At 42.8% G+C, this 25340-nt stretch overlaps 1 non-coding gene across 1 annotated transcript; it reads left to right on the plus strand.

Moving 5' to 3' along the window:
• Positions 1–19982: 19982 nt before the first annotated feature.
• On the plus strand, positions 19983–20054 carry trnaq-uug (transfer RNA glutamine (anticodon UUG)). Its single transcript has one exon. It is a non-coding gene; the product is annotated as a tRNA-Gln (tRNA).
• Positions 20055–25340: the final 5286 nt, after the last annotated feature.

A 25340-nucleotide genomic window follows, 5' to 3' on the forward strand; every position in this document is an offset into this window, starting at 1 on the left:
TTTGATGGTCCCCAGCAAGTGGGCCTGGGATTTTTTCAATTCCTCATACATGTTCTTTGTTTCGGCCAGCTGCAGCTTGACGTTTTGCAGCTGTTTTTTGACAGAACGATAATCCAGGGTACCCTTGGCCACTACTGTGTCCTTCTCATTGGCCTCACAAGTCAAGGTTCTGATCTCCTCCTGCAGTTTCACAATTTGAGCGTTGCTCAGACCGAGTTCCACCTGAGCCTTGAACAAGTTTTGTATGGCGAGGTTTCTCTCAGCCTTAATGCCCTCAATCTCGATGGTCAGCAGTCTTTGCTTGCCCTCTGATTCACATATCAAATTCCTGACATAAATTAATTCCTCGTCTTTGGACAAACATTTCTTCATGAGATCTCTCTCCTTAGTATGGCGTTTTAATTTCAGATCATTAAAGCTGTTCAGTTGATCCTCCATCTTGGCAATGATGTGACGCTGCTTCACTGCCTCTTTCTTCTGATTATCTAATTCAATCATCACGTTCACCTTACTTTGTTTAGTTTCGTCAATCTCGCATTCCAGATCCTTATACGAAATTGTAATATTTGCAATTTTATATTTTAGCATCTTGGTCTCCATAGCCAACTGATGTATTTGTATCTTGTAATCGTCGTCTTGTCTATTTCTTTTTTTTATTTCTTTCTTTTGTTTCTCATTTTCTTGTTTTACTACCTTAAGTCTGTCTTCTATTGGGTTCAGGTAATCCACCAGTGCTTTGTATTTTTTGGCTTTGTCTTTCATTTCGTTTAAATTGACATTCAAAGCCCGATGTTCTGCCTCAATTTTGTTTATCCTAAGGCTCTGTTCTTCAATTTTTTTAACGGCATGGGCCTTGTACCCTGCCAACTCTTGCATCTGATGATTTAATGTAACAGTTTGCATGAGCAAATCCTTGTTCTGTATTTGTGTGTCGCTATACTTTTGTAATGCGTTTTCCTTCTGCAGCCTGATCGTTTTTTCGATGACGAACATGTTCTGAATATTCACAGACTCCTTTGAGAGAACCGCGATTTTCATTTCCAATTCCTGCTTCTCGATAATCCTCTCTTCCTGGTGCTTCTTAAATGCAGCTTTAACCTTCTGTAACTCCTTCCTTAACTGGGTTACATGAAGGTACTGTTCAGTGTCCCTTTTTTTTTAACTTGGCGACCTCGACCTGTTCTTTTTTGAAGTCACTCTCTGCATTGTCAAGGTTGGCTAGCTGTCTTTTCAGAGACATGTTTTGGTCCATCAGCCATTTCTCGTTTCTCTTTACCCTGCCTAATTCAGTTTGTATTTTTACCAAAGTCATGGTGTTATGGTGGGTGACTCTCTGTATCCATTGTGATAGTCCGTCAGAAATAATTAAATCATGCGAAATATGTAGTAGTCCTTCTCTCTGCAACGAACTAGTTGAACTGAGGACAGTTGAGAAATCCACTTATTTATATAAACTTCGGCGGTGATGTCACTGTGACGTCACAGAGCCACCGCTTTATCAAAGGCGTTGCCGTGGAGACACCCTGCTTTGATTGTGGACTGGTCTGGTGATCACAGCGGTGCGAGGTAAGCTTTATATATAAGTGATTAAGTACTTTTCAGTCGCTTACTGCATGCTAATATTACCGCTGACTCACATATATACATGTAGCGACCTTGTGTCGTTATTGCGGCAAACGTTAACGGCTAGCTGATGTTGTCTTTTGGAATTTAAGTGTCGTGTTTTAGATGGGAACTGCAAATGAACGTCACCTGACCTAGTGAGTGTTATCGACGGCGAAATGTGTAACAGGGTTTGTCAGTGTAACGAACGCTAGCTAATGATTGAAGTAACGAAGGTTCATGTATGGCACAATTCATTCACCGTATCTACGCCGAGCCGACAGGGACATGAAACGCCTCCTTTCACACGGGTTATGTTAACAATAAGTATAAGATAAGATAAGATAAGATAAGATAAGATAATCCTTTATTAGTCCCGCAGCGGGGAAATTTGCAGACTTACAACAGCGTAGAGTAAAGTGCACACAAGAGACATAGTAGAAGAAGACAAGCAAAAAATAAAAAATGAAAAATAAAATAAAAATATTATAAATAAGCAATAAAAAAAACAGTAGAAAAAACAACAATAACTGAAATATTATATTTACAGACAGAGAAAAAACAACAACTATTTTAACTATTTTTAACTTTTTTAACTATTATTGCACAAGTGTAATGTGTAATGTATTGCACAGGTTTTTATTGTCATGTTATTATTGTCATGTGGTCTGCTGGGAGCAGAGCTGGTTGTGCAGCCTGACAGCAGCAGGAAGGAAGGACCTGCGGTACCTCTCCTTCACACACCGGGGGTGAAGCAGCCTGTGGCTAAAGGAGCTGCACAGAGCTGCCAGAGTGTCCTGCATGGGGTGAGAGGTGTTGTTCATCAGGGATGACAGCTTGGCCATCATCCTCCTGTCTCCCACCACCTCCACCGTATCCAGTGGACACCCCAGCACACTGCTGGCCTTCCTGACAAGCTTGTTCAGTCTCTTCTTGTCTGCTGCTGAGATGCTGCTGCTCCAGCAGACCACTGCATAAAAGATGGCTGATGCCACCACAGAGTTGAAAAAGGTCTTCAGGAGTGCTCCCTGCACTCCAAAAGACCTCAGTCTCCTCAGCAGATAGAGTCTGCTCTGACCCTTTTTATACAGTGCATTTGAATGATTAGTCCAGTCCAGTATCTCCTGATGGTAATGAGCCAGACCAAAGCAGTGCAAGTGTTATTGTTATGATGTGATCTGCGATGTCTTTGTGATTCGCACAGTATTCAGAGATTTAAATAGTCCTTTGCAAAATGATTGAATCCCTGGCCTGCATTCATTGTCTTTTAAAATGGCCTCTTAAAACATTATAGTGTAAATATAACAATTGGGTTCTGTCACTGCAAGAGGTGGACTATGTCATTGTCTTCATTCACTGATTCATTGATCATTTTTACAGTTCGGACTGTGAAAAATTGATTTGCCTGAGACTATGATCACCTTGTCTTTTAGGACAACCTATCTATATATGTGTACCCTTCGACATACTTTTGTGTGTATAAGCAGTGATATGAATCTTTTCAAACGCAGTGAGTTTAATAACCACCTCACTTCCTGAAAGACTCCTTGCCGGTGGAGCTAAGATAACTATGGTAACCCTTGCCAACCTCACGTGACCAAACGATGATTTGTAAGATCCTTAAAAATTCGCAACGCTTTTGGTGTGAACACAGCATAAGCCTTCTGTAATATTCCTTCCGCAATAATTTAATAATAGTGCATTTTGCATACTATTGATTCCATACCAAGGTTTCAAAAATCTCACACTGATTTCGGGTACTAAATAGCATGTTAGTGTGGATTTTTGGGACGGACCCAGGTGTTACTAAAAAAACATTTCAAAAAATTCAGTTATCATTCATTTTATTACTTCAAAGTGTTTTTTTCCCACTGTAACATCTGTCAAAATGTCTTCCATGAAAAAAGGCACTTTGTGCTAGTTCCGAGAACACGTGTTCGACTTCAGTAGCTGTCGGTGCTGCTGCGTTTGGACCAAGCTGCTCTCTAAAAACCCACTAAATATTTCAGTGTTTTTTTGGAGGTGTCTGTCTCACCTCCTGTGTGCCTCCTCCATTTTTATGTCTTCCCTTTTCCTCTGGATTGATTTTCACATCCTGTCTCTGCTGCCAGGATGGGCGGCTGTGGCACATGAGGTAGAGCGCTTGTCCCGTAACCACAAGGTTGGTGGTTCAAACCCCTCTACTGGCAACATGCCGAGGTGTCCTTGAGCAAGACACTTAACCCCAAGTTGCTCCCCGGGCGCTTCATTGCAGCCCACTGCTCCTCCGGGATGGGTTAAATGCAGAGAAATAATTTCCCCATTGTGGGACTAATAAAGGCTTAATTATTATTATTATTATCCTCCTCAGGTGTTCTTTGGAACCTATCGTCATGCGACGCCCTGAAGATGCCCATCATCCAGGATGCCCTCGCTGTGCTGACCAACGGCGTGATCATCCCCCACTCAGGCTGGGACACGTCCCCACATACACAGGAGGACCGCAAGCTGCACCTACACTCCTCCCAGGTCCTCCGCAACGCCACAGGCTGCCTCCGGTCAGTGTTACTATCTGTTTCGTTTCCGACATTAGGACAGAGTCCTTTTAATTTACACTTCTTTTCTTTGTTATTGTACGGCCTAAACGTTGACTGACTGACTATTTATTGTCGCAAATATTTCTGCGGAAATGACATATGGAAATTGACATTTTATTCGATAAATTCTGCACAAAAGTGGTAAATTTTTTGTGGCAAGATTTGGCCCCTCACAGTCTGCCACAACAAACCAAATTCAAACAGAGAAATAAGTCATTTTTTACACAGAGAGCTGACAGACTTTAGCAGCATTTAGGATGAGTCCCCGCTTGGCTTCAGAGCTGCTGTGGCTTTTCGTTTTTACACTTGAGACATGATCCTAGTCATACAGGGAAGTCTGGAAGTAGTAGGACTGTGACACATTCTTTTTGTTTTGCTGTTGTTTTGGCTCCGTGCTCCAGCACGCCAGATATTTGAAAAAGATAAACAGTAGCCCTAAAATGTAAGTGCATCAGATGTTATGGGCTGTGTTTTTCATCATTTCTTCTTGTCCCACATTGGGGAATACCTGACGTATTATTTTAAAACAATTCAAAATCCAAAAAGTGTTCCTGTACCTTACACAACACTTGTTGCTTAAAACAGTTTTTTTCTAGCCACTTGGGGGCAGTGCAACAAGCTGTAAACACAGCATTAGATTCATTGGAATGAGATCATTTATATTATATATAATATGTGTTTGTATAATCATAACAGCTTATTTTATAGTACAAATGGTTATATAGCAACAACTATATTTTCTTAAATTTCCCTTGTCAGCAGAAAAGGAGCTACATATACTATAGTCATTGGCTACTAATTGCATAAATGTACAGGGCAGTATACATAGTCATTTATTTCCCCAGAAAAAGGTTCTAAGGCACCTCGTTCCTTATGAATATGCCTATTATTAGCTTATTTGTGCTTGTTGTGATTATTAATTGGCTGGGCTCATTCTTGCTGATTATGAATATAAAATACAGGAGAGTGAGAATTAGGAATAAAGAAGGCATGTTTGATAGAATAACCTCACCAACTAATACAGCCGCTGCCTTTTACATACCATTTTTTAACATAATGTGTGTGTGTGTGTGTGTGTGTGTGTGAATTGTGATGCCGAGACAGCAGTCCCTCTTAGCTCTGCGTACTGTAAAGATTGAATATTTCATGGCGGGTTTGGTGTTTCGCCGGCCACCTGCTCTCTTTCTCTCTCTCCATCTCCTCCCCGCTTTCTCATTTTCCCTCCCTCACTCCCTCCCTCCCTTTGCTCCGTCTCCATCTCGTTTTTATTACTCCATTTCTTCTCTGCCTATCATACTATCCCTCCTTTTATCCCCTTTCTCATTTTGTCTCGCCCCGTCTCTGCCTCGCAGTCTCTCACTTTCTCACACACACACACACACACATTTTCTCCCTCTTCTTATTCACTGCTTATTTGTGTGTGTGTGTGTGTGTGTGTGTGTGTGTGTGTGTGTGTGTGTGTGTGTGTGTGTGTGTGTGTGTGCTGCTGCTGCTGGAAACTTCTGCTGCTAGAAATCTGAATATGAATTATGTGCCTTGAATTTTCAGATGTGACACAATTGTTTTTCAGAAACTAATGAAGAGCAGGTTCGTCATTAACTGTACTTACAAGCTGATCGGAAAAGGAACAAAAGCATACCACCCAGACGCCAAAACATCATTCTCTCCAACACACATCAGTAATCTTTACCTTTCCTCAGTGTACATGCAGCTACATCAGTATTTAATGAACTTGGCAGCCAAATTTATAGTAAATCACCCATCTTTCTCAAACTAAAATGTCTAAAAGAAAGCAGCACATGCAGCTTCAGCCGAGTCTCCATCCTCACTACATGTATGGAATGATCTGTGTGGGTAACGCAGTGATCAAAGCGGCCTGTTTGAATTTAGTTTGGGAATAGGGTACTACTAATTTCAACTGACATAAGAAGTGCCTTCTTATGTCAGTTCATTATTATAGTTTTGTGCTTACATGTTGCATATTTCTGAAAAGCAGGTGCAGGAATCTCCTTTCTCTTGCAGCTGTACCCGTTAGCTGCTGTGCTTAAGGAAAGATTTTGATTATATGGAGTGATGATTTCCAGGCCAGCAACAAAGTTATCTCTATGAACAGATATCTGCATATAAATGCAGAACCTGTAGGCAGTTCTGATTTCCGTTTGTACTACCTCACATTGAAATGTCAAGATTTGGATCTGAATCCACCAACAGCACTACAAGAATACCCATATAAATTGGTTTTCAGCTGAAAAAGTGGGTTGAGAATTTGTTACCCTTTAAATGTCATCAACAGCAAAGTTAAAAGTGTCATGATCTGGTTAAGCTAGTTGGTCTTGAGAGCAGCAAAATGACATTGATGTGTTTTTATTGTCTCGATTGTTTCTTTTGATATCAAAAATGAATACTAAGAATTTAATCTAAACAAAGCCCAATTCAAAACGGTCATTTTTTTTTTTTTTTCTCTCAATATTTCGATTCTTTATACTAATAGAATATAATGAGAGATAACCTGCAGCCCCGTTGCATGCGAGGGGACGCTTCAGGGATTAGAAGGTTAATTGAATGGAATCCACCAACAGGTGTTATCCAAAACAAAGGAAACGTTATAAAGGATATATAAAGTGGTTATAAAGTACCAGTCAAGAGCGAGCTGAAAACCACACACACATAAACACACATGATATATGGCCAAATGCGGCTGCCTATTTCTTTGCAACTGAATTTCAATGTGTTGAAATAAACATGGGGCAAAATTCAGTTGCAATCATGTTACTGCCTTTGATAATATGCAATAATAGAATCAATGAAGCCCACAGTAAAATACTAAATGAACATTTGTCCGAATTATTTATCGTCGCTGTTCTTTTATTTATGAAAGCTTACAGATGTACTCACTAGAGCCCGACCGATATAGGACTTTTAAGGCCGATACCGATACGAATATTTTGTGATTTAAAAAGCCGATATGCCGATATATCGGCCGATATAAAAAATAAAAAAAAAAAAAAATTACCCTAACATTGGTTATTTGTAGTTATTTATGAGTCCTCACTAAAATAATAAGGTAATGCAGTTAAAAATAAACTTTATTTTATTGTTTTATTGGCACAACAGAAAAGAACATCAAAATATATTAAAGTTCTGATGAATAAAGTGCTTAGAACAAAAACACAATAACAAGTATCAATAGACTTGGTAAGCTTCTTAAATATAACTTTGAACAAGACTGGAAAAAAATATTCTGTTAAGTTCAATAACTTCTGATAAATAAAAAAGGCAAATATAAACTGAACTGAAAACAGTCAGTCCTCAATAGCTCCAGTCCAGCAGAGGCAGGTTGTAGTACAAGAAGCAAAGTTTCTCTGCATTCTCTCCTTTCAAAGAGCTTCGCCTATCCTCATAAATATTCCCTATGGTGCTGAACACTCTTTCGCTCGCCACAGAGGAGGGTGGACAGGAGAGGTACTGCCTTGCTAAGGCTGACAGTCTGGTGAAACGGTTGGTGTTGTGTTTCCACCAATCGTATGGATTTCCACTCTTTCTGTCAATGACAGGCTCTCTGAGGTACCGTTGAAGCTCTTCGATTATCCCCTCTGGTTCCACTGCCTCACCGGTTGAAGGAAGGAGCACAGTGTTGTAAAGTGAGTCTAAGAGACTGGGTACTTGGTCCTCTGTTCTCAGCCTTTTGGGGTCGCTCTCCTCAGATGGAGTTTCAGTGGCAGAATCTGGTGGACTGGTCTCCATAGCCTCTTCCAACCAGGTTTTCACTTTTGTCAGCATTTCTGGTACCAAAGGACGCTCTTTGTATCGTGGGTCAAGGACACAGGCAAGCACCACCTCTTTAGAGTCCTTCACTTTTGAAAACCTTTTCTGCAAGCTATTCAGCATGGTTTTTCTCATGGTTTGAATACCCCTGGTGGTTGGTCCCTCTGACTCCAGTAAACGGTGCAACACTACTGTGCATGGTAGAATGCAGGATGTGGATGAGTCTGCTCTACTGAATTCCAGTGTCACCTCCTCCAGTGGTCCAAGGGTCTCTGCCAGGTTCGATGCAATGGACCATTCCTCTGCTGACAGACATGAGAAATGTCCATGGTCGCTAGCATATGCAGTGATGGCTCTTTTTTGTTCGAGCATCCTCACCAACATGTGTAGTGTAGAGTTCCACCTTGTCTGTATTGCCTGTATGATAGAATGCTGTGGGACACCTAGCTCCTCCTGAATTTTAGACAGGCGTTGTACTGCCGTAACAGAGTGGTGGAAGTGTGTAGCAATTTTCTTGAGCTTTGCCAGAATGTCCACCACCACTCTCTGGGAACTGAGGCCATCATTTATAACCAGGTGCAGTATGTGAGCACTGCAGCTCAGGTCTGGCATCTCAACAAGGCGCATGCCTTTCACCATATAATAATAATAATAATAATAATAATAATAATAATAATAATAATACATTTTATTTATAATGCACTTTATATTCAAGAATCTCAAAGTGCTACAGAGAAAAAAATAACAAAAAACTATTAAAAGGGGGAACCTCAAAGAAAGTTTAGCTAAATGCTCTTTTAAAGAGATGGGTTTTGAGGTTCCGTTTAAAAAGAGCTGTAGTCTGTGGAGCCCTCAGGTGGTCAGGGAGGGCGTTCCATAGTCTAGGGGCAGCAGCAGAAAAGGCCTGATCACCCATGGTGCACAGCTTCGTATGTCGGGTTTGGAGGGTGTGAGTGGATCCTGAACGGAGTGTACGTGAGGTTTTCGGGGGGGTGAGGAGTTCCTGAAGGTAGAGGGGGCAAGTCCGTGAAGGCACTGGTGGGTGAGGAGGGAGACCTTGTACTCAATTCTGAGTGGGACAGGGAGCCAGTGCAGTAATTTCAGGATGGGGGTGATGTGGTCATGCTTGCGCACCCTCATCAGGACCCTGGCAGCACTGTTTTGAATGTATTGGAGCCTCTGGATGCTCTTGCCAGGGATCCCAATGAGGAGTGCATTGCAGTAGTCCAACCTGGAGGAGACAAAGGCATGGACGAGCTTCTCTGCATCAGCCAGGGTGAGTGATTGGCGGAGTTTGGCGATGTTCCTGAGGTGGTATAAAGCTGTCTTACAGAGGTGTTTGATGTGGGTGTCAAAATTAAGTTGTGGGTCCATTTTAACACCGAGGTTGGTGACGGATGTGGAAAGGGGGATGTTTTGGCCAGAGAAGGTGATATTGGTGATGGTGGGGGAGCGGAGCTGATGTGGCGTGCCAACAAGGATGGCTTCCGTTTTATGGCTGTTAAGTTGTAGGAAGTTGAGCTTCATCCATGCCTCTATCTCCTCCAGGCAGGTGGTCAGTGTGGATGTTGGCAGAGGGGCAGAAGAAGTGGGGGTTGTCCTGATGTAGAGCTGTGTATCATCAGCATAGCAGTGGTAAGATAAGCCATGCCTGCTAATGACACTACCCAGGGGAGCATGTACAGTGAGAACAGTGTGGGGCCCAACACCGAGCCCTGGGGGACACCGCAGGTGACGTTGTTGGTGTGTGATTTTGCTTTGCCCAGGGCAACGTGCTCAGTTCTGTCAGTGAGGTACGAGGTGAACCAGTTCTTTACATTTCCTGATAGTCCAATGGTGTATTGCAGGCGGTGAAGGAGAATATTGTGGTCAACCGTATCAAAAGCAGCTGTTAAGTCCAGGAGGATGAGGAGAGATGGGGAGCCGGTGTCTGCTGCCATCAGGAGGTCATTTGTGACCCTGACCAAGGCTGTTTCTGTACTGTGGCCATTGCGGAAACCAGACTGGAATTTTTCAAACAAGTGATGTTGTATGAGGTGATCCTGGAGTTGTGCTGCAACTGTTTTTTCCAGAACTTTTGACAGAAATGGGAGATTTGAGATGGGCCTGTAGTTGGAGAGGACTTCTGGATCAAGGGTAGGTTTTTTTAATGTTGGTCTGATGACAGCAGTTTTTAATGCAGATGGGATATGGCCGGCCAGGAGGGAGTGGTTAATGATATTGGTGATGAGTGGAGAGACAGCAGAGATGTTGGCCTTCAGCAGAGCTGTAGGGAAGGGGTCTAGTGCACAGGTGGATGGCTTCATTTTCCTGATGACGTCCTCCACCTCTTCCTTTGTGATGCTGGAGAAGGAGCAGAGGGTCTGGACAGAGTCAATCGGTGGGTCAGCAGTTGGAAGGGGCAGGGCAGTAGTGGTGGAGAGCTGTGAGCGGATGTTATTCACTTTTTGTTTAAAAAAGTTGATGTGCATGTTGCACCTCTCCGTGGTGACATCAGATTGGGATGGTAAAGGGGGTTTGAGAAGGTGATTGATAGTTGAAAAGAGCTGTTTGGAGTTACCAGGGCTATTGTTGATTATTGTGGAATAGAACCTGGACCGTGCATTATTCAGGGCTTCAGCATATGCCCTCCTGTGTTCCCTGTATGCCTGTTTGTAAACGGTCAGACCAGAGGCCTTGAGTCGCCGCTCAAGGACACGCCCAGCAGCCTTCATTGTACGTAGTTCACTGGTGTACCAGGGTGCGGAGCGCAAGAAGGAGACTGACCTCGATGTTAAGGGGGCGTGGAGATCCAGGAGACTGCTCAGGGACTGGTTGTATAAGTCCACTGAGTCAGCAACAGAGAGGGAGTCAGTTGAGCCAGAGGAGAGATGTTGAAGGTCCAGGGCCAGGGCATCCATGTTGATATTTTTCACATTCCTGAAGTGGATCTGCCGCTTTGGTTTGGTGTGGGAGGAAGGAAAAGGGAGCTCCATTGACACAACTCTGTGATCCGAGACGCCAAGATCATAGACCTGTAGGTTGCTGATGGGGGCGGAGTTTGAGATGACCAGGTCAATTGTGTGTCCTCTGGAGTGTGTGGGGGCATCAACATGTTGTTGTAGGTTGAGGGAGTCTAGCAGCTGAAGAAAATCAGCAGCGGGCTGGCATGAGGGTGTCAACATGAATATTTAAATCACCCAGAATGATGGTATTGGCAGAGGTAGTACAGAGTGTTGTGAGGAGATCAGACATTTCCGGGATGAAAGCAGAGTTGGGTTTTGGGGGCCTGTATATGAGTAGAACAGTCATGGGATGGGGGGGCTTGCATGTGAATGCAAGACATTCACAGGAGGAAGTTGTAGGCAGCACCATGGGGGACAACTCCAGGTCCTGTTTGTGGATGACAGCTAGGCCACCACCGCGTCCAGTTCTGCGGGCTGCCTCCAAGTAACTGTAGCCTGGGGGACAGGCTTCGTTTAGGGCAGAGTAAACCTCTGGCTGGTGCCAGGTTTCTGTTAGACACATGAAGTCAAGTCCTTTTTCCCTGATATGCTCTTCAATCAAGCTGGATTTATTATTCAAAGATTGAGTGTTGAAAAGTTCAAATTTAACCAGTGACTGTGGAGTTATTCTCTGTACAGGTCGCAGAGCCTTAAAATCCACTCCGCGCAGGTTGGAATCCACTCCATGAAATCTATCCAGCCGGGAGTGCGGGGATCTCGCGATGTTGCGTCTTTTGCCCTCAGCCGTCTCAGCGGACCTAATGGATGTGATGAAGCCGGCAGGCTGACCATAAATAAAGTTTCTCCCTGAGCCTCTGTGGATATATCGAGGTCTACGCAATAGTCCTAGCTGCTTAATGGTGGAAATACAGGGTGGGATGGAGCGATTGTTGTACTTCAGCAGCTGTGGGGCGAAGTACGTCAACATCGAACCTGATGTTGAGTGATGTTTGCCTGTTAGCAGCTAGGTACGGACCCGACGCATCTGGGGAAGAGCTGGGAGGCAGTGCAGAAAATCCACGAGACAGTAGAGACAGCTTAGCAGGTTGACCAGGGCATATTCCTCACCAGGATCACCGAAAAAAACGCCAGCAGTGACCAGGAAAATGTCACATCGGCTACTTGTTTTTAGCCGTTGTTTTTAGCCGTTACTAGGGACGCCAAAATAGCAAGTGAGCTACACGGCTCTTCACAATAACACTGGAACAACTAAAGACAGTCCATAAGCTTGCTTTTCGTCGCTGATGTAGCTTGCAGGGAACCAAGTAGAGATTATATGTCCACAAAAAATCACTTTTTAAAGTAAAATTGGCCAAAATTGGCCCAAAAATTGCTTGGAGAAGCGGCGAACAGACAGCGCCAGCGTCCTCTCCGTTTGTTGCCGAATCGAGAATATTTGCCCCACTGTCCCTGAGCACAAGCATGACCCGCTCCACATCAATTTCCCATTCCTGAAGCATGGACAGAAATGTCTCTCCAATGTACTGTCCTGTGTGGGACTGTGTCAAGGATTTAACATTCAAGACAAGTTGGACCTTTTTCCAATTCTTGTCAATGAAATGAGCAGTCAAGCTCATGAGTGCTTCGTTTGAACCTGACCAACAGTCAGTGGTAAAGGAAATGCTCTTTCCTGCATTTTCAACTGACAGCAGTTTCTGTATTTTGCTGACGACTCCTGTATACATCTCGTCCATCTTCTTTGCACGGAAAAATTTCTCTGTTTTTAATGGGTATCTGGGCTCTGCCTTGGCCATAACCCTTTTAAACCCTGCACCCTCAACAACTGAAAAAGGCAGGATGTCAGTGGCTATCATCTCCATCAGGAGTTTGTCCATTTCTTCAGTTCTTGGATCATTTGGAGTCCATTTTATGGTTTTCTCCAACACTTGTTTTAGGGTTGGCTGTGTCAATGTTGTGGTTGGAAGTTGAACTTGAGGCTGTGCATCTTTTTGGTAGATGTCTTGGTGTTTTGATTTAAGGTGTGCCCACAAGTTGGATGTATTTTTAAATTTGAGGCTGCCAGATCCCTGGCTCACAGAGGCTGTACAGATGTTGCATGTGATTGTATTTGATGGGCCTTTTGTGAAATACTCCCATACTTGACTTCGGCCACGATTTGCCATCTGTCAAAATATAAATAAACAAGCCAGGTGAGACATAAAAACAAAATTATTGCTGCTACAGACACAACTATTACTACTACTATTATTATTATTGACAGTAATAATTAAAAGAAAATCGATGATGATATTATTATCATCATCATCATGTACTTGGAACTGAACAATAATATCAGGGTAACTTTCTCTTACAGTTAATAATAATTAAAACAACTTGTCAAGATCTAGAAATTATTTTAAATGTACATACATTTTCACATCTGTGCATCTGTGAAAATGCATACTTGGACACAGTAAGTATTTTCACAGAGCAAAAGAGTCTGAAGCAGCATTTTACATAAAGTAGGTTTACTCACTGTTTAGTTTGCTAAATTTAGTCTCCTTTTTGACGAATTAATTTGGACTAATACATGTTATAAGAGGAATAGAGCAGCGTTACGTGTGTGTGGTAAAGCGCGCGCGCATGCGCGACCGCGCAAGAAAGACGTTTAAAAAAAAAAACAGTTTTCCAAATAACGGGCCGGGGAGAGATGATACGTCTCGGCTGGACTGGGGAAATTTTTCAGGCCGGGCATTTTTAACCAAGAGCAGGCCACCACCAGGTATTGACGGGGAAAAATGTAAGCGCGCTGTGTGACAGCGTGGGTTTTTTCCCCAACTGCTTTTGACATGCGTACCCCTTAAGCCTTTTTGTCACACCATGAGTACCCCTTCACTCATGCAATGACTATGCTGCACACATTCGTTAATTTATCCACATACCCCCTGCAGTTTGCTTGCGCACCTCAGGTGGTATATGTACCATATACCCCTTGTTGGGAATCACTGCCTTAAACGATCAATGTGCACTAGGAGACACAAACATTTTAACACTATGAGAAGCATTATGAAAAGTTCTCCCAAAATACTGTTAGGCTTATCAAAAGTATGATCTATTGACCGTAGGTCACATTACTTTTTAGACATGTCATTTCTTTCAACCTTGTTACTTAAATTTAAGTAAAGGAATTATATTAAAAAATATTAATTAATTCATTTTAGTTAATATAATTATAATAAATGTAATACTGTAGGCTAAACTATGAATAATATATCATTACTTGTGTGATACAATGCATTATTAAAGCAAGAAATGACTGGATGACTGTACCAATGACTGGATGCAAAGGCTGACCTAAAATTGCAATACACAAAAAGGCCACAAGATGTTTATCTCACTACAAGCTACAAGTAACAGCAAGGATTTCTCTTATTACCAATTTGTGTTGCTAATCAACTGTCAATACAAAATAAAATGTTAGGTGTGTGAAATTATGCCAGGACTTGGAAAGAATAGGATTTTCATCCATTTAATTTTGAATATAAAATAAAAAGTGATGACACACATAACAATTGAAGTTAAACACTTATATTTACAATGAGTCAATAATTACTTAACTGTACAAAATAAAATAAATTGCTTAACTTAACAAATCACTTAACTGTACAAAATAAATAGAAAAAATAAAGTAAATAAATACACAATTATACTGTATATTAAGAATATGAATATCAATAAAACAAACATTAAAACGAAAAGGAATGGGTAACTTACATGCAGCATGCAAACCAATGAGAGCTTTCAAATGGACCAGACACACACACACACACACACACACACACACACACACACACACACACACACACACACACACACACACACACACACACACACACACAATCCAACAAGTGGGAGAGATGCTGATGCTATCCCATCTGCCTCTTCTCAGCAGCAACACCCAGCACTCCTTAAGCATGGGAACCTTAAAAAAGATGAAAAGACAAAAGAAAGATAGAAATGTGAGAAAAATAACACAGGTGATCATAGTAGTGCATTTCAACTCTACAAAAACGTTCTAAGACTGTGACACAGTAAATGCGTATTCAGATCTAATGTTTTAATTCTAAATGACAGTGATTCTAATATAAGGTCTCATGTGCACTAAAGGTAGATACTGCTTTACATTTTCTCTGCAATGTACTTTGTGCAAGGACAGAGTTTAACTTAATCTGATCCACTATGAGTGTTTCAAGTCAGCGTATTATTTTACCTCATCACAAAAGCAGCCTTTTCATCAGATCGCTCTTCTCGGCTACCCTGTCAATGATGACATCTGTATCAAGAGACATGAGGATGTCCTTTTCAGTAGCCATCAGCATAAATGCCTCCAACTTGTTTGCGGACAGGCTGCTTCTGAGTCTGCTTTTAATGAACTTCAGTGTTGAAAAGCTTCGCTCACAGGCCACCTGAGTAAGGGAGAGGGTCAGAAGGTATTTGTACGCAAGCCCAAGGAGATGATAGGCATCTGAGAGCATGTTGAATCTCCGAAGTACTTGATAGCAGCAGAGTGGGCAATCTTTGCAGGAATTGCAGATTTTGGTTACTATGCCACCATCTTCTTCAAATTCTGCTGAGGCTTCCTCTGCTGTTCTTGTCTTATACTCATCCACATGGGACTCCTTCAGCCTGTCCCACTGTGCGGCAAAACTTTTCAGTTCCGACTGTAGCTCATTCACTGTAGCCCTTGAGTCGAATTTCAGGAGACACATGCTGAGGTTTTTAAGTGCATTGCCCTGAAGAGTAATGGCTCTGATCTGATCAAACCTCCTGGGGTCCAGCCAAGCCAGGTCAGCAATTAGGGTGCCATGCGTGAGGAAACGCCTGTGTATTGCCTCTATAGCCACGTCCAGGATGGGGTTGTGCACCTTAACCTCGTACAACTTGCCAGCCTCCATGGGGACCTCATCGTCTGCCATCTCTCCAGCCATGCGTCTTCTTTTTTGGCCCTCTTCTCAGGCAGTGCAGCCTCCACCTCCACATCTGTGTTTTCCTCCCTCTCCTCCAGTTTCTCATTTGCCCATTTAACAAATGAGTCTGCGGCCGCCCTCACACTTCTGAAGTCCCTCGCAATGCCTTTGAGGCCCTCTTGGGTGGCAGTCACCATACGGTGGGCAGAGAGGATGTCCATGCCCTTGGACTGGAGGTATTTTGAAAGAGGAGTCGTATGCTCAAACACCCTGAGAAATATCTGAGCAGTCAAGACAGTCTCATGTCTTAAAAGGCCCTCTTTAAACCCTCGCGCTCTGGCACGTACAGCTGGCTTTTCTTTTTCTTTCTTCTCGATGGCCTCCAGGGTGAGGACGGCATCGATGAAGAGACCATCCTCTGGCTTCCCGAAATGCCCGAAGATTTTCTTCAGAGCCTCGTGCTTTGCCCACCATCGTGTCTCCCCAATTGGGCTGAGGCGCTTGTGTCTTGTCTCCTCCTGCTTGGTTTTCTCCCATAGACTGACCCTCTGATATGACTCCCTGATGAAGACAGCAATATCATTGATAAGACCAAAGAGGGAGCCACTTTCAATTACAGCCTGTGTTGTATCGGAGAGAACGAGATTCAACACATGTGCATAGCACCACACATGCACATGTGTTGGAGACTGTGCAGTCATCAGAGCCGAGAAGCCTTTGTATTGGCCCTGCATATTTGATGCCCCATCGGTTGCATTCCCAATGCACATCTCCTTGTCCAGGTTCAGGCGCTGTAAAACTCCTGAGATTAAATCAATAAAGGACTGTCCTGTGGATGCTTCACACCTTACCACTGCCACCAGCCTCTCCTGCACAGCCTCATTGACGTATCTCAGTATTACGGAGCACTGGTCATGGCCTGTTATGTCCTGGGTGGTGTCTAACTGAAGAGAAAACATCCCTGCTTCCCGGACATCACTGGCGATGCTTTGTTGAATGAAGTGCCCAACAGCGTCAATCACTGAGTCTACAGTGGTTTTGGAAAGTAGGGTGATGAGGGAGCCTCTGCCTCTTCCACTGGACTGGTGTGCCTTGCTCTTCTCAATGCACTCATTAAGGTGTTCTCTGAGGCAGATATCATATTTACCCAGCAACAGCACAGCTCCAGGAAATTGCCATGGTCTATTGTTTGGTCGTCCAGGGTGTATGCGGCTTCATTGGCTACATGCCTGTAGCTCAGCCCTCTCTTGCCAAGCACTTTCACCACATCAACCACACGCTCCAAAACTTGGCGTCTCTTTTTGACTTGTTCCCTGTGGGCTGATATCTGGCTTCCAGCGAACAGGGTGCTGATGTCACTTTTTGAGCATCTTAAGAAAAATGCCTCAGCACAGGTATGGTGTGTAGTGCTCTTCTCGTGCTCCATAATGCGCACATGTACATGTCGCCAGTCAGTCATGCCAGTAATAAATGGGCTGGTATCAGTTGTCTTCGCAAATGCCAGACACACAAAACAGAACAGTGAATGACGTTCTTTGCAGTATGTGACCCACTTCCTGCTCGTCCCATCCTTACAAGTAAACACCTTCTGAACAACTGCACTGGTGGTGTTCTGCTGTGGGTGGTGATCTAAGAATGCCTGTAAAAAGGCAGGCTCTGGGCGAGCAAAGTAGTTGATGCCTTGGCTCTCTCTCTGTGGCTCTTCTGCATCTCTCTGCTCCAACTCTGTACATCGAACCGTCTCACTCTCCTGCTCTTCCGTCTCTCTCTCTCTGACTTGTTCTACCAACTCACTCTCCTGCTCTTCTGGCTCTCTCAACTCCTCCCTCTCCTCACTTGCCCCCTTCTCTAAGGATGGTGAATCAACCTGAAGTAACAAACATTATCATTATCACAGTCACAACCTCAAGGCCCACATTTTTCCAAAGAAAGTAGCAGAGGCCAATATAACATTTTATACCATGAAATTGCACAAAATCACATGCACACTGAAACATTTTGTTTCATGATTATAAATGGATTTAGGATTGTGGCCCAAGTAGGCATTAAAACTATATTTGAGCTTTTCATAAATATTTACCAAGTAATAAACTGGGCCCACTATTTACTGATCTGACGAAAGTACAGTATGTTTTGCAGCTTCTGGAAACTGGCAGCAGCCTGGAAGTAGCCTACTACTACAACAACAACAACACCATAACCATACCACAAACACCATACACGACCTTTAAATGAAGTATCTTATGCAGAGTTTATGTTTATTTTAAAATGATAAAACTACATTACTTTTAATCCCGTGCAGTTATTATAAAATTTTATACACATGTCAGTCTATGTAATTACTCCCCTTTCCCTTCCCTCTGTAACTGATACACCTTTGGAAAGCACACGAGCAGTCAGCAAGTTGGGACAATAGAGCAGAGTAGTGCTTTTATTAACCCCGACGGAAATTAAGGAGTTGAAAAGTTGGCTAAAATTGACGAGAATCAAAGATACAAACACAGAGCTGATCAGACTTTCTGCCGCACTCGTCGGCGCCCAGATTCTTGATGAATGACAAAATACATTCTACACAGGGAAGCCGTCATACCACACACCAGCAGACGCCACCGCATCACAGACGGTGCAAAACAGCAAGCTTTTACTTCGTAAGGCAGACGCACGACAGTCACACAAACAGAATGAAGAATAAAGAAACAACCTGGCGGCAGCCACCGCGACAGTCACACAAATGCAATGAAGAATAAAGAATAAATAAACAACCTGGCGGCAGCAGCGTTGTAACTAGCCATGCACACAATTTGCACAGGTTACATTGCTATGCTAGGTTACGTGACTGCACTCGTAGGTGCCCAGAAGTGAGGAGTGAGAAAATACATTAGTTCTGTTCTATAGAAAGGGACCGTCCACCCCATCGCTCAGTAAGACTGTGCAAAACAGCATATTTCGTAAGGCCGACGCACGACAGTCACACAAACAAAATAAAGAATAAAGAAGCAACCCCGCGGTGGCACAACAGTCACACAAATACAACGAATAAAGAATAAATAAACAACCTGGCTGCGGCAGCGTTGTAGCTAGCCATGCACACCATTTAACCTAGCCTAGCCTACATTGCTAGGCTAGGTTACATGACTGGCAGTGAGCAGCACCAAAATAATATCCGACGGTCCGACATTAATTCATATCTGAGTGACAAGGTTAGACAGCACTTAACTTCGACAGAAGATCAATATTTCTTTCTCACACATAGATGTCTGATTTATAAACATTTTGCTGTTCATTAATTAATAGCTGAAGTTAACCTTGACTTACCGTCATGGCCGCCTCGTCCACCTGCTGTCGAGCATCTTCTCCTCCACTACCTGTTGATGCTGCTGCTGCAGATGTGGAGGCTCCATGTCCACGAGCAGCAAACATATCAGCTATTTTTAGGCATTTCGTAGCATCTGCCTGAAGGGCTGCTTTTTCTGGTCCCTGGCTCTTTCAGCGCCACCCTTTCTTTTCTTCCCACTAGGGTCCATATTGCCCGTTTTCGATCTGCCTGCTAGCAGTGGCTAACCAACCAAGTCACCAACGGAGGCTGAGATGGAGGGGTAGGCGTAATTGGCCTGCCCCTCACCTCATTGGCCCAGGCTTCAATCAATCATGATAAAGGGGCAGATCTGCCAGTTTAACTTGCATTAACTTGAATTGACGTTAATGTGGCCTGCATTGAAGTTAACGTGGCCTGCTACGTTAGACGCGAGTTTGGCATGAATAAAAAAATAAATAAAAGGCTTCAGGCCACCGGGCATATGCCCGCCATGCCCTATGCCCAGTCCAGCGGTTTTGCCGATACCGAATAGTTTGATAAATGCCTAATATCGGCCGATAATATCGGCCCGCCGATATATCGGTCGGGCTCTAGTACTCACTCAATTTAAGGCCAATGAAGTATTCAGGCATTAACACGGCTTGCATAAGTAAATGCACAAGTGTTTAACACCACAGCTATGTAACAACTCAACCCCGGGCCTTTAAAACCAAATATTAGTTTGAGTGTGTGTGTGTGTGTGTGTGTGTGTGTGTGTGTGTGTGTGTGCGTGTGCGTGTGTGTGTGTGTGTGTGTGTGTTTAACAGGAATGTGAGTTGACAAGCTCTGTAGAGGTTCCATGGTGTAATGGTCAGCACTCTGGACTTTGAATCCAGTGATCCGAGTTCAAGTCTCGGTGGGACCTGAATTTAAGCAACAACAGACAGCTGTTTGTATATTACATGGCATTTTTTTGATCCATCCTCACTCTTCTCCTTCATTAACTGAGACAGCGTTTACACCTAAGAAATACTGTGTATGTTAGACACTGAACCTTGTTCTTCCTGTTCTTCTGGTTTGTGAATGCAGCATTAACCAGCCATGGCCATTGTGTGTGTTGTCCCCTGCAGCCTTATCTGTTTCTCAAACCCTCTGTTAAAGCAGTAGTTTACTGAGTTAGTAAAGTCAGCGTGGTCAGAAGGGAAGCTGGAAGTCAGTCAGAGTTGTCATTGTTGAGAGAAACTCTTTCATGTATATCTTACATACATATATAATAACATCTGGCTCTTTGAATGGCTGGTTTAATGTTTATCACCCTGGACGTTAAACCCAGTGATCCATGTTCACATTTATGTGGGACCTTAATTTAAGCTTTAACTACAAATTACAGATGCAATCACTCTCTATTGAAATGGTTCCATGGTGTAATGGTCAGCACTTTGGACTAGAGGTCGACCGATATGGGTTTTTCTATAACCGATGCCGATGCCGATACTTAGAGGTCAGGGTTAACCGATAGCCGATATGGGCTGCCGATTTTTTTGGGCCGATTTTTAGGGCCGATATCTAAAAGTTTTCCCATTAGTTTGCATGCTAAAGCGTCACACTAATAATAAGTAGATGCACACAATTTGTTTTAACATTTTTTAACATTTATTGAACTCTGACTTGAACCTTGAGTCATACATACCAGTTTTGTTTGGGCGCAAGTGTTAACTGAAATATTCATTTAAAGAAAAATTAAATAAATATTTTATAAATAAAATAAATTAACTTGGAAAATATAAAAATAAATTAACTTGGAAAATATAAAAATATGTTACATAAAAAATAAACAGTAGTACTGCAAACACACTTCAATGCTTTTTTTTTTTTTTTTTTTTTTTTTTTTTCCTTTCACTAAGTGAAGCAACACTTCATAGTTTACTTGTAACATATATAACCTAGTAAATATGTTACCACCATACAACTTTGAAATAGCAGAATTTAAGCCTTACCTTATCTCCCAGGATTACAAGTTTTGGGTTGGGGTCCTTCACATGCGTTCTGCCGGTACCAATAACACGGGGCTGCCCGCGGACATGCCTGACTATAAATCGGCGCTACTAAACACAGATATCGGCCGATGCCGATAGATTAAAAAATGACAAATATCGGCCCGATACATCGGCCAACCGATATATCGGTCGACCTCTACTTTGGACTCTGAATCCAGTGATCCGAGTTCAAATCTCGGTGGCACCTTAATTTAATTTAAGCAACATCAGACATTTGTCTACATGTGTTCTCTGTGCATTGTTGGAAAATCTTCTCCCTGAGTCGGTGTTTACATCCAAGATATAGTTGTTAGAGACTGAACCATGTGTGTTTCCTGTTAAATCCAGTGATCCAAGTTCACATCTTGGTTAGTTTAAGCTTCAGTAGGTCAAAGAATGCAACCTTTCCACCTTCTTCATGTGAAAGACAGTAACGTGTGCTGGTTGTTGGAAAATCATTTTTATTGTCAACTCTGTAAACCTTGTCGCACAGTTTGCACGTGCATCTGCGCAATATAATAGCACATGATTACCGAAAATATATACTGATATCAGCACAAGAAGGCAATTAAACAACAATTCAGGGAAAATTATCTTTATTAAACATCCCAGATCATGTACCAAAAATAAAGCAAAGGCTCAAAACAATAGCCTACAAACAGTGGGCACGGCGCAATTGCGCATTAGGCAAAAAAAAACAAAAAAACAAATCCAATAAATAGAAATAAATGTGCACAATAATAAAAGGGAACCATAAAAGTTCGTTATTTAGCAATAAACTGAAACGAAATAAAGTGCATAACAATAACAAGGAAGGCTCACTCAGAACAAATACAAAAATAAAATAATAAAATGCCTCATATCCTGAGCAATAAAATTGACAATTCCTTCTGTGATATCATGTTTGCGTTTGGATGATAGAGGCTTAACATCAGCTGGTCTGGGTGTATCGGAGGGATCCTGCCGTTGTTGCGGGCGGGTGCGCCTGCAGTTATAAAACGAATAAACGATTATTAGACTAAAATATTGAAATATGTTTAATATGATATTAATAGGCTATAATATTGAAATATTACCGTTTTTAGATGATACGCCATGTTTGTAGTCGAGCTGTGATATGCAAACTGTTGTTTGCAAATTTTACATTCGACTTTTTTCCCGCCATCTATTTTGGAAAAATTCTGCCACACTGCCGATGTCTTTGACATGGATGTAGAGGAGGAGGACTCAAATGAAACTTAAATGAAACGCTCAAAATAAAAATTAATATTCAGCAATTAAACCACCGGACGTTGAATAACATGGACCTTCTTCAATCTACCTGTCTCTAGTGGGTTGGGCTAATAGTGAAAACAAGGGGGGTGTTCTCTGAAGACAGGCTGTTTTCTGTGAAACAGGGCTCTGAAAACACCCCCATTAGCACTTGGTACTTTCCTCCTGATGACGACTTTATGAAATTAACACGGCAAAAAATTGACCAATCAGAATTTTGGTCGACCCAGAACAATATCGACCAATAAGTCGACCAGTCGACTAGGACTTTACAGCCCTATTGCCAAGGATACCTAAACCAGTCAGGGTTCTTCAGACTGAGTTGATCGTGTCGTCTGCAGCAGTTCTTTACAGCCGTCGGCTCACTGACTGCAGTTCACTTCTGCTGCTGGATGCTGGAGATAGTAAAGTTTCTAATGCGTTTCCTTTGACATAAAACCTTAAACTGCAGCCTTTGTTTGAAAGGTGCTGTGACATTAAATTAACTTTCTTGCCTTAAGTTCTTAACTACTGTAGACTCTAGTAAACCAGCAAAATGTTGCTCAAAGACATTTTCTGTTGTTTTTTAACTGAACATTTTTCTTTGGAGGACCAACATATAACTCCAGACAAAAAACACTTCAACAAGTCAAATCTGTTGAGCCAACTTTCTGTATATTTTCAGGCCATAGGGTGCAGATTAGAACTCATCAGTCCCTTGATTCATCAAATTATATATTATTACACATTTAATATTATACATGACAGAATTTTCAACAACAACCGATTTACAAGCATGACATAATTTTAATGCATTTATTTTTAAGAGATAATGTTTGTAGCTGACGATGTTTCAGAGGGTCTCATAGACCCAGATTAGCAACAGGAGCCCAGCCCAAGCTCTCTAAGAAGACGAGGAAAAACTCCCCATGAACCTTAGAACAACCTAATGGACATGGGAAGAAACCTCAGGAAAGGCAATTCAAAGAGAGATCCCTCTCGTCGGACGGCTGGGTGTTGATGGTTGGTGGTTTGATTGGTTAGTTGGTTTGTTGATGGGTTAGTTGGTTTGTTGATGGGTTGGTGGGTTGTGTGTGCATTAGTTATTGTATCTTTGTGAGGACTAGTTTCAGTTCTACACCTGAAAAATGAAATCACTTCACTTTCCAAGTATAGAATCAAGTCTTAACCCTCAAGCAGCTGTTTTAAAGTGCTGTTTAAGGGTTAAGACTGATTAATCTTCACAGGTATACAATAACAAATGTGTTTTTGTTTCCTCAGCATGGAAATCTGGAGCCGGGCATTAGAAGAGTTTGTTGTACCACTTCCTCCTCTTCTGCTTGATGGTGATCTGGCTCTGAAGATCTTGGAGCTGGGGAGCTCTCGGTGGTCTACCGCTCCTGTTCCTTTTCCTGCAGCGTCTGCTTAATGTTTTCTGTGGCCTGAAGGAGTGTATAGACTTTTCCTTCTGCCACTCGATGATACGACTCTTAAACTGCTGCTCCGCCTGCATCACAGCAGCAAGGAGGTCGTTGTTTTCCTTTTTTGAAAGTCAACCTGAACCCCAAAGGAAGCTTTCTCCTACTGCCATAGGAAACGTTCACTCTCCAGCTGCTCTTTAAAAAATTTCTTGAGAGTAGCCATGAGGTTCTTGTTGTCTTTGTCCTGCATCTCCAGCTTGGCAAGATAGTTGCTCTGGGATGTTTCTGCATAGCCTCCTCCTCCTGTTTTCGAAGAGAAGCTATGTTCTTCAGCTGGTCTTTGTTATTGTCCCAGTCTGTTTCAAGCTGTGCCATGAGGGAGGACTTCTCCTCTTCCCACTGCAGAGTTCCAGTCTTCAGCTCCTGCTCTGCCTTCTTCAGAGCAGCCTTGAGCTTACTTATATTTTCTTTCTGCTCATCTAGTTCAACCAGACAGGATTCTCAGGATGTCTCTATCTCCTCCTGGGTGTTAGTTTTGTGCTGAGAGTCGAGGCGCTCAGTCTCCAGCAGATCCTTTGCCTCTTTCAGGGCTTCTGATGTCCTCATGGTCTCTGCTTGTGCTTTAACCAGCTGTTTTGTGAGAGAAGACTTCTCCTCTTGCCGCTGTAGATGTCCAGTTTTCAGTTCCTGCTCAGCCTTATCAAGAGCAGCCTTGAACTTACTGTTGATATCTATGTGTTCATCAAATTTGGCCAAACAGAAGGTCCTGAATATCTCCATCTCCTCCTCTGTGATGGTTTTCTGTTGAGAGCGGAGACGCTCAGTCTCCAGCAGGTCCTGTGCTTCTTTCAGAGCTGCTGCGATCCTCTCCACTCTCTATTCGTTCATCTGGGCCTGATGGAAAGCCTGATATCTTTCCAGGGTTTGCTTTACTACTTCCTGCTCATGGGCTCGAAAGGAAGTTATGAGATGCACCTGGTATTGAAAGTAGTCACAGTCTCTTTGCTGGTGTGCTGAGAGGCAAAACTTCTCCTGGTGCCACTGGTGAGGAACAGTCTTCAGCTCCTGCTGGGTCTTGTCCAGAGCAGCTTTGAGCTTACTGTTAATGTCTATCTGTTCATCCAGTTTATCCTGAAACTCTGTATCCCTGAATGGAGATTGGCCGTGTTTAGCCTGAGCCTCATGCAGCTGGGCTTTCAGGCCACATATCTCCTTCTGCATTACTTCTTGCTGGTCGCTCCACTTGTTGTTTTCCTCAATCTTTTCTTGGAGCTGATCGAGGAAATGCTGCAGCGAGTCCTCATTGATTTCTAGGAGGACTCTCTCCTCAGATTTAGTTTGGGTGAGCCTCGCCTCGCTGTCCTTCAGTTCACATCTTACTTGTTCTTCAGTGAACTTAGGTATAAATTCAGTGGAGGTTCAACCTCCTTGGACTTTGTTTCCATGTCTTCCAGCTTTGTGTCCTGCTGCTGGACCTTGGCTTTATTTTCATCTGTCTTTGTT

Source organism: Anoplopoma fimbria, unplaced genomic scaffold, assembly GCF_027596085.1.
Source record: "Anoplopoma fimbria isolate UVic2021 breed Golden Eagle Sablefish unplaced genomic scaffold, Afim_UVic_2022 Un_contig_8224_pilon_pilon, whole genome shotgun sequence".
Lineage (NCBI taxonomy): Eukaryota > Metazoa > Chordata > Actinopteri > Perciformes > Anoplopomatidae > Anoplopoma > Anoplopoma fimbria.